The sequence below is a fragment of the Nycticebus coucang genome, chromosome X, assembly GCF_027406575.1.
Source record: "Nycticebus coucang isolate mNycCou1 chromosome X, mNycCou1.pri, whole genome shotgun sequence".
Classification (NCBI taxonomy): domain Eukaryota; kingdom Metazoa; phylum Chordata; class Mammalia; order Primates; family Lorisidae; genus Nycticebus; species Nycticebus coucang.
Genome location: NC_069804.1, coordinates 80,782,357 through 80,791,127, shown reverse-complemented (window position 1 = coordinate 80,791,127; position 8,771 = coordinate 80,782,357). Strand labels below are relative to the sequence as shown.

At 39.8% G+C, this 8,771-nt stretch overlaps 1 pseudogene; it reads right to left on the bottom strand.

Annotated features, from left to right (window-relative positions):
• Window positions 1–760: 760 nt before the first annotated feature.
• On the bottom strand, window positions 761–4,568 carry LOC128576870 (protein dpy-30 homolog; annotated as a pseudogene).
• Window positions 4,569–8,771: the final 4,203 nt, after the last annotated feature.

Sequence of the window (8,771 nt, the reverse complement as noted above, 5' to 3'; positions counted from 1 at the left end):
TATTCATTCTCTTTCAGTCATTCTAATTGGCTGGAAGGAGGGCAGCTGGAATTAGTGATGAATTTGAAACAGAGAATATTGACAAAGAAAGGCTGTTGTATTGCCTGCAATGACACAATAAAGTCAAAGGTGGCTCCTTGGGTCAAGGAGAACTTTAGTGAATAGGTAAGACTTTTTGCTAATTATTTGGATAGACATAGACCTCAACTCCTTAAAATCACTTTTGTTCTCTTTAGGGAATTGAAAAACAACGCTTCCTGCTCCAGCCTCTTCCTCTCTCTCCAAATCTGAGTTCCTAACCAGGTGAAGGCTTTAAAAACAAGAAGGAACTATTGAGCTATTCATTCATTTCAAATATCTTTTCATCGTCTATGACGTGCCAGATGTATTGTGGGTATTGGAGATACTGACATAGGGCTGATATGCCAGAGAAGGGACAGACAACATGGAAGTAAACAGAGAAATGAGATACTTCCATCATCATCATCATCATTATTATTATTTTAATGATGTTTTGAGAGTTTATTTTAAAGGTGATTTTAAAAACAAAGTTAAAGACAATCTGAGAAAAGATTGCACAGAATACACTCATTAAATAAATATGATGAAATATGTTCTCTTCTGCAACTCGTAAAATAAGTTCTGTTGTACTGATGGTTCTTATACTTCCAAAAAGGGGAAATAATCATGGCAATTAAAGCTGCCTCTTAATCATGTAAATCCAGAGTAGCAATCAAATTTTTCTGTTCTTTCCAATAAGTCAGTTTTGATCTTCAAACTGTGCCTTGTTTTTTAAAGATAAGATGCTAGAAATTCCATTGGATTTGGTGGTCTTTCCTTTGCAAGCACAGCAAATCCCTGTAATAAGATAGGCACAACAGTCTGATCAGGTAGGCATGAGTGAGACCGTACTCAGAGTGAGGATTTTCTGTAACCTGTGTCTATCCCTCCAGCATCTGCTCTGGCTGGGATACTAGTCTGCGCCCAAGCCGTTCATTCTTAAGAGCTCTGCACCACGCCAACTCCCAGCCCGAACTGCTCTGGCTGTAAGTGACGGATGTCGTGCGACTGGCACACGTCGAAATGAGATACTTTTAAATCATGGTAAGATGCCAGAGGTGGTGAGTTCAAACCCAGCCCTGGCCAAAAACTGCAAAAAAAAAAAAAAAAAAAGGTAGTTAAATCATGGTAAGAGCTCTGAACGATAGAAATAGGATTAGGGCGGCTTGGGTAGCTACTTTGGAGAAGATGGGTCAGAGAAGGTCTCAGAGGAGAGCTGAATGATAAGAATCCAGCCATGCTAAGATTTTAAGGGAAAGTGTTTCTGGCAGAGGGAACAGGAAAAGCAAAGACCTGGTGGTAGAAATGGGATTGAACTTTTCTTTTTTCCTTTTTTAGAAACACAGTCTCACTTTGTCACCCAGGCTGGAGTACAGTGGCACAATCATAGCTCACTGTAGCCTCCAACCCCTGGGCCCAAGCAATTCTCCTGCCTTAGCTGGAGACTGAGGGACTACAGGCATATGCCACCACACACAGCCAATTTTTAATTTTTTTGTTGAGATGGGTTTTCACTATGTTGCCCAAGCTGATCTCCAACCTCTGATCCTCCCACCTCTGCCTCCCAAAGTGCTGCTGGGATTATAGTCAAGAACAATTGTGCCTTGCCCAGTTTCGATCTTTTTCATTAATCCAAGTTTTATTCTCTAATAGGTGTATGAAAATATTTCATTAACATTAGTCATTAGGGAAATGCAAATTAAAATTACTATGAGATACCACTATACATCTACCAATAGCTAAAATCAGGAAGACTGACAATACCAAGCATTGGCAAGAACATGGAATAACTGGAACTCTCATATATTGCTAGTAGGTACATAAAATGATACAGCACTCTGGAAAATAATTTGATGGTTTCGATAACATTAAACATATATTTACCACACATGGTAGGTAGAATGTTAATATGGCCCATGGCCTTTGTGCCCAGATGCTACTCCGGTGGTTATGTTATGTTATACGGAAAAAGAGAGATTGTTTGAATGGTCCCCAGTCTTAACATGGAAGAAACAGAGGGATTGGAAGTGTGAGAAGGACTCAATGTGCCATTTCTGGCTTGAAGATGAAGAGGCTGTGTGAAAAAGAGTCGGGGCAACCTTGCAGAGCTCAAAGAGGCCCTTGGGGAAGAATCCACTTCTGAATAAGATGTAGCCTGTCTTACATCTTGATTTCAACCAAGTGGGACCCTAAATAGAGAACCTGGTGGATACTGCCCAAACTTCTGATATACAGAACTGTGAGATAACCAACTGGTGCTGTTTTAAGTCATTAAGTTTGTGATAACTTGTTATACAACAATAGAAAATTAATATATCATCTGACACAGCAATCCTACTCCTAGGTATTTACCCAAAAGAAATGAAAACTTTTAAAAATAAATAAATAAATAAAATAAATGAAAACCTATATCCACATAAAGACTTGTAGTACGGTATTAAGAGCAACTTTAATTGTCTTCTTCATTTTTTTTTTTTTTCCCGAGACAGAGTCTTACTTTGTCACCCTTGGTAGTGTACTGTGGCATCATAGTTCGCAGCAACCTCAAACTCTTAGGCTTAAGAGACCTCTTGCCTCAGCCTCCTGAGTAGCTGAGACTACAGGTGCCCACCACAACTCCTGACTATTTTATAGTATTTATTTATTTATTTATTTATTTAAGACAGAGTCTCACTTTGTTGCCTTCGGTAGAGTACTGTGGTGTCACAGCTCACAGCAACCTCAAACTCTTGGGCTTAAGTGATTCTCTTGCCTCAGCTCCCAAGTAACTGGGACTACAGGAGCCTGCCACAATGCTTGGCTATTTTTAGAGATGGGTGGTCTTGCTCTTGCTCAGGCTGGTCTCGAACTTGTGAGCTCAGGCAATCCATCCACCTCACCCTTTCGAGTGCTGGGATTACAGGTGTGAACCATCTTGCCTGGCCAATTTTAATTTTTTTAAAAAAGAACAGCTTTATTTATAATAGCCCCCAAATCTAGAAATTGCAAATTTATATAAAGAGGAGAATGAGTAAATAAATTGTGACATTGACATATAATGGAATGCCATTTGGCAATAAAGGAAAGGAATTACTGATACACACAACGTTTAGAATGAACTTCAAAAGCATTAAATGAAAGAAAATAAACACGATGTGAGGGAGGAGCAAAATGGTGGCAAAATAACAGCTTCCTTGCAACTGGGCATGGTGAGACTGGGGAGAGAAGACTTCAGGCATCTCTGGCTGGTGGGATCTGCCCAGAAACATCCCTTTGGGGACACGGCAAGTCAGAGAGTGACTTCTGAACCCCATGAGGAGGACAAAAGCAGTGGAGAACTAGACTCATCGAAACCCTAGGCCAGAGGCACAGTAACTTAAAGAGCAAGAGGAAGTGAAAGGAAAATTAGGGCAAGGAAACAGATAAAAGAAAACACTCATGAGGAAGAATCACCAGAAAAATCCTGGTAACATGAAAAACCAGTCCAGAGGGCAGCGCCTGTGGCTCAAAGGAGTAGGGCACCAGCACCATATGCCAGAGGTGGTGGGTTCAAACCCAGCCCTGGCCAAAAAACTGCAAAAAAAAAAAAAAATCCAGTCCAGAGCAATTCCCCACCCCCCCACCCCCACCCAAGGGACCATGAAGTAGCTACTGCAGAGGATTCCACCTTTAAAGAAATGTTAGAAATGACAGAAGGGGAATTTAGAATACAGATGATGAAAAAAAATGAAGGAAACTGCTGACAAAGCAGAAAATAACCAAAAGAAAATCCAAAAACAGAATCAAATAAGAGATGAATTATATGAAGAATATAGAACGGATATAGCAGAGCTGAAGAAACTGAAGCAGTCTTTAAGGGAACTTAAAGATGCAACAGAAAGTATCAATAACAGATTCTAGGAGTCCTCAAACTACGGCCCACAGGCCACATGAGGTGATGTGATTGTATTTGTTCCCGTTTTGCTTTTTTTTACTTCAAAATAAGACATGTGCAGTGTGCATAGGAATTTGTTCATAGTTTTTTTTTAAACTATAGTCCAGCCCTCCAACAGTCTGAGGGACAGTGAACTGGCCCCCTGTTTAAAAAGTATGAGGGCCAGCCGAGGAGGAGGATGCAGCGGGAGCACGAGCTCAGACCAGCGTATCGCCGGGGCGCAGGGTTCACAGATGGATTCGGTGGAAAAGATGACAAATAGAAGTGAACAAAAATTGCCCCTGATTCTTTAAGCTTGCTTTATATTTTGATCTAAGAGACAAAATTGACTTCTTTCAAGACAATATTCATAGAATAAATGGCATTTTAAAGGTAAACATCTAGGAGCAGAATTGCTGGGTCATGTAGTAGCAACGTGGTTGGAACTGAAGACCAGTATCCTATATGAAGTATCTCAAGAACGTAAAAACACCACATGTAGTGGTGCCCAGACCTCCGTAAGAGCTGTGCATGATCAGCTATAAGGGCTCCGACCTCCATAAGAGCTGTGCACAATCAGCGATCAGCGCCCGGACCTCCCTAAGAGCTGCGCCATGATCAGCAATCTGCCCCCACCAGACCCTGGTAAGAGTTGTGCTTGCTGGGCCTCTGCAAGCCCTGACCAGGAACTCTGGGAGCCACACAACCCCGTATCCTCTCTCTTGTACCCTCCCTGCCTCGACACCAGTCTGCTTATCTGGCCAGGGACTCTGGTAGCCTCGTGCCCTCCGGAACCCTCCTGCCTCTGTGCAGAGCCCTTCTGTGGCCAGAGACTGCTGGAGCTTTGGACTCTCTGAGACAAAGTCACTCGGTGCCAGGCACTCCCAGAACCGTGTGCACACACCCCCTCCCCCAGCCCTGTTGCTGGACCTGGGTGTGTCACACTCCAGAGCTGCTCCCACAACCAGAACTCCCTGGCTGGGGCAGCCCCAGAGGAGCTACACAGGGTCACTCCCTACAAAGATCCAGCAACAATACAGTGATCCCGCTAGGGTCTAATCTTGGAGAGGCACATTGCCAACTCTGAGGACAGCTAGAGGCAATGGTGAAAAAACAAACATGAGGTGAAATCAACAGATAAACTTTGGCAATATGAATAATCAGAGTAGAAAAACTCCACCAAGGATCAATGGGGCAGACACAGCACAAGATCCCATGCACAAACAAATAGCTGAGATGTCAGAAATCAAATTCAGAATCTGGATAGCATATAAGATCGTACTGGAATGCCAAGCAGTAACCCAAAAGATATCTCAAGAATTCAACGAATTCAAAGACCAAATGACCAAAGATTTTGACACATTGAGACAAGAAGTTGCAGCCCTCAAAGATCTGAGAAACACAGTCAAATCCCTCAATAACAAAATGGAGCAAGCAGAAGAAAGGATTTCTGACACTGAAGACAAAGCTTTCGATCACTCCCAAACTCTCAAAGAGGAAGAGAAATGGAGGGCAAAAACAGATAACTCAGAGAGCTCTGGGATAATTTGAAGAAAACCAATATTTGTCTTATAGGGATACCCAAAAGCGATGAAGTGGCTTCACAAGGCATAGAGTCTCTTCTCCATGAGATTATGAAAGAGAATTTTCTAGACATGACAAGTGATTCTGAAATTCAAATAGCAGACAGTTTCAGAACTCCAGCATGACTCAACCCAAATAAGACATCCCCCAGACACGTCATAATCAATTTCACTAAAGTTAATATGAAAGAGAAAATTCTGAAAGCAGCCAGACAAAAGAAAACCAACACCTACAAGGGAAAGAATATTAGAATAACTGCAGATCTCTCTGTTGAAACCTTTCAAGATAGAAGAGGATGGTCATCGACTTTTAATCTCCTAAAACAAAATAACTTTAAACCTGGGATCCTGTATCCATCCAAACTGAGTTTCGTTTATGACAGCGAAATTAAATACCTTAAAGACACTCACATGTTGAAGTAATTGGCCATAACTAAACCAGCTCCCCAGGATATTCTCAGACCTATCCTCCATAAAGACCAGCATAATCCTCCACCACAAAAGTAAACCCACCCAGAAAATTTTGATCAAATTCCAACTTCCACAGTTGCAAAAGGATTAAAAATGTCCACCGGACCCTCGAAAGGCTTATCAATATTCTCAATTAATGTGAATGGTTTAAATTGTCCTCCAAAGAGGCACAGGTTGGCTGACTGGATACAAAAACTCAAGCCTGATATCTGTTGCATACAAGAATTTAATCTTACATTAAAAGACAAATATAGACTCAAGGTGAAGGGATGGTCATCTATACTCCAGGCAAACGGAAAGCAGAAAAAAGCAGGTGTTGCAATCCTACTCGCAGATGCAATAGGCTTTAAACCAACCAAAATAAAAAAGGATAAGGATGGGCACTCCATATTTGTTAAAGGTAATACTCAATATGATGAGATTTCAATTATTAATATTTATGCACACAACCAGAATGCACCTCAGTTTATAAGAGAAACTCTAACAGACACGAGCAACTTGATTTCCTCCAGTTCCATAGTTGGATTTTAACACCCCTCTAGGAGTGCTGGATAGGTCCTCATAAAAGTAGCTAAGCAAAGAAATTTTAGATTTAAACTTAACCAGTCAACATCTGGACTTAACAAACATCTACAGAACATTTCATCCCAACAAAACTGAATACACATTCTTCTCATCAGCCCATGGAACATATTCCAAAATCGACCACATCCTAGGCCACAAATCCAACCTCAGCAAATTTAAAAAAAAAATAGAAATTATTCCTTGCATCTTCTCAGACCATCATGGAATAAAAGTTCAACTCAATAACAACAGGAATCTGCACATCCATACAAAAACATGGAAGCTAAATAACTTTATGCCGAAGGACAGATGGGTTATAAACGAGATTAAAAAGGAAATCATCAAATTTTTGGAACAAAACAACAATGAAGACACAAATTATCAGCACCTCTGGGATACTGCAAAGGCAGTCCTAATAGGGAAATTTATAGCACTGCAAGCCTTCCTCAAGAAAACGGAAAGAGAGGAAGTTAATAACTTAACAGGACATCTCAAGCAAATGGAGAAGGAAGAACATTCCAACCCCAAACCCACCAGAAGAAAAGAAATAACTAAAATCAGAACAGAATTAAATGAAATTGAAAACAAAAGAATTATACAACAGATCAATAAATCCAAATGTTGGTTCTTTGAAAAGATCAATAAAATAGATAAACCTTTGGCCAACCTAACCAGGAAAAAAAGAATAAAATCTCTAATTTCATCAATCAGAAATGACAAAGACGAAATAACAACAGACCCCTCAGAAATTCAAAAATTCCTTCACGAATATTACCAGAAACTCTACTGTCAGAAATATGAAAACCTAAAAGAAATCAACCGGGCGGCGCCTGTGGCTCAAGGAGTAGGGCGCCGGTCACATATGCCGGAGGTGGCGGGTTCAAACCTAGCCCCGGCCAAAAAAAAAAAAACATTAAAAAAAAGAAATCAACCAATAATTGGAAGTACGCCACCTACCAAGACTTAGCCAAAACGAAGTGGAAATGTTGAACAGTCCTATATCAAGTTCTGAAATAGCATCAACTATACAAAATCTCCCTAAAAAGAAAAGCCCAGGACCAGATGGCTTTACGTCAGAATTCTACCAAACCTTTAAAGAAGAAATAGTACCTATATTACTAAACCTCTTCCAAAATATAGAAAAATAAGGAATACTACCCAACACATTCTAAAAGCTAACATCACCTTGATCCCTAAACCAGGAAAAGACCCGACAAGAAAAGAAAATTATAGACCAATATCACTAATGAATATGGATGCAAAAATATTCAATAAGATCCAAAGAAACAGAATCCAACAACACATCAAAAAAATTATACACCATGACCATTTGGGATTTATCCCAGGGTCTCAAGGCTGGTTCAACATGCGTAAATCTATAAATGTAATTCAGCACATAAGCAAACTAAAAAATAAAGACCATATGATTCTCTCAATTGATACAGAAAAAGCTTTTGATAATATCCAGTATCCCTTCATGATCAGAACACTTAAGAAAATCAGTATAGAAGGGTCATTTCTTAAACTAATAGAGGCCATCTACAGCAAACTCACAGCCAGTATCATTTGAATGGAGTTAAATTGAAATCATTTCCACTTAGATCAAGAACCAGGAAAGGTCACCCATTGTCTCCATTGCTTTTTGACATTGTAATGGAAGTTTTAGCCATTGCAATTAGGGAAGAAAAGGCGATCAAGGCTATCCACATAGGGTCAGAAGTGATCAAACTTTCACTCTTCGCAGATGATATGATTGTATATCTGGAAAACACTAGGGATTCTACTACAAAACTTTTAGAAGTGATCAAGGAATACAGCAATGTCTCAGGTTACAAAATCAACACCCATAAATCTGTAGCCTTTATATATACCAACAATGACCAAGCTGAAAAAACAGTCAAGGACTCTATTCCTTTCACAGTAGTGCCAAAGAAGATGAAATATTTGGGAGTATACCTAACAAAGGACGTGAAAGATCTCTATAAAGAGAACTATGAAACTTTAAGAAAAGAAATAGCCAAAGATGTTAACAAATGGAAAAACATACCATGCTCATGGCTGGGAAGAATCAACATTGTTAAAATGTCTATACTACCCAAAGCAATATATAATTTTAATGTAATTCCTATTAAAGCTCCATTGTCACATTTTAAAGACCTTGAAAAAATAATACTTCGTTTTATATGGAATCAGAAAAAAAC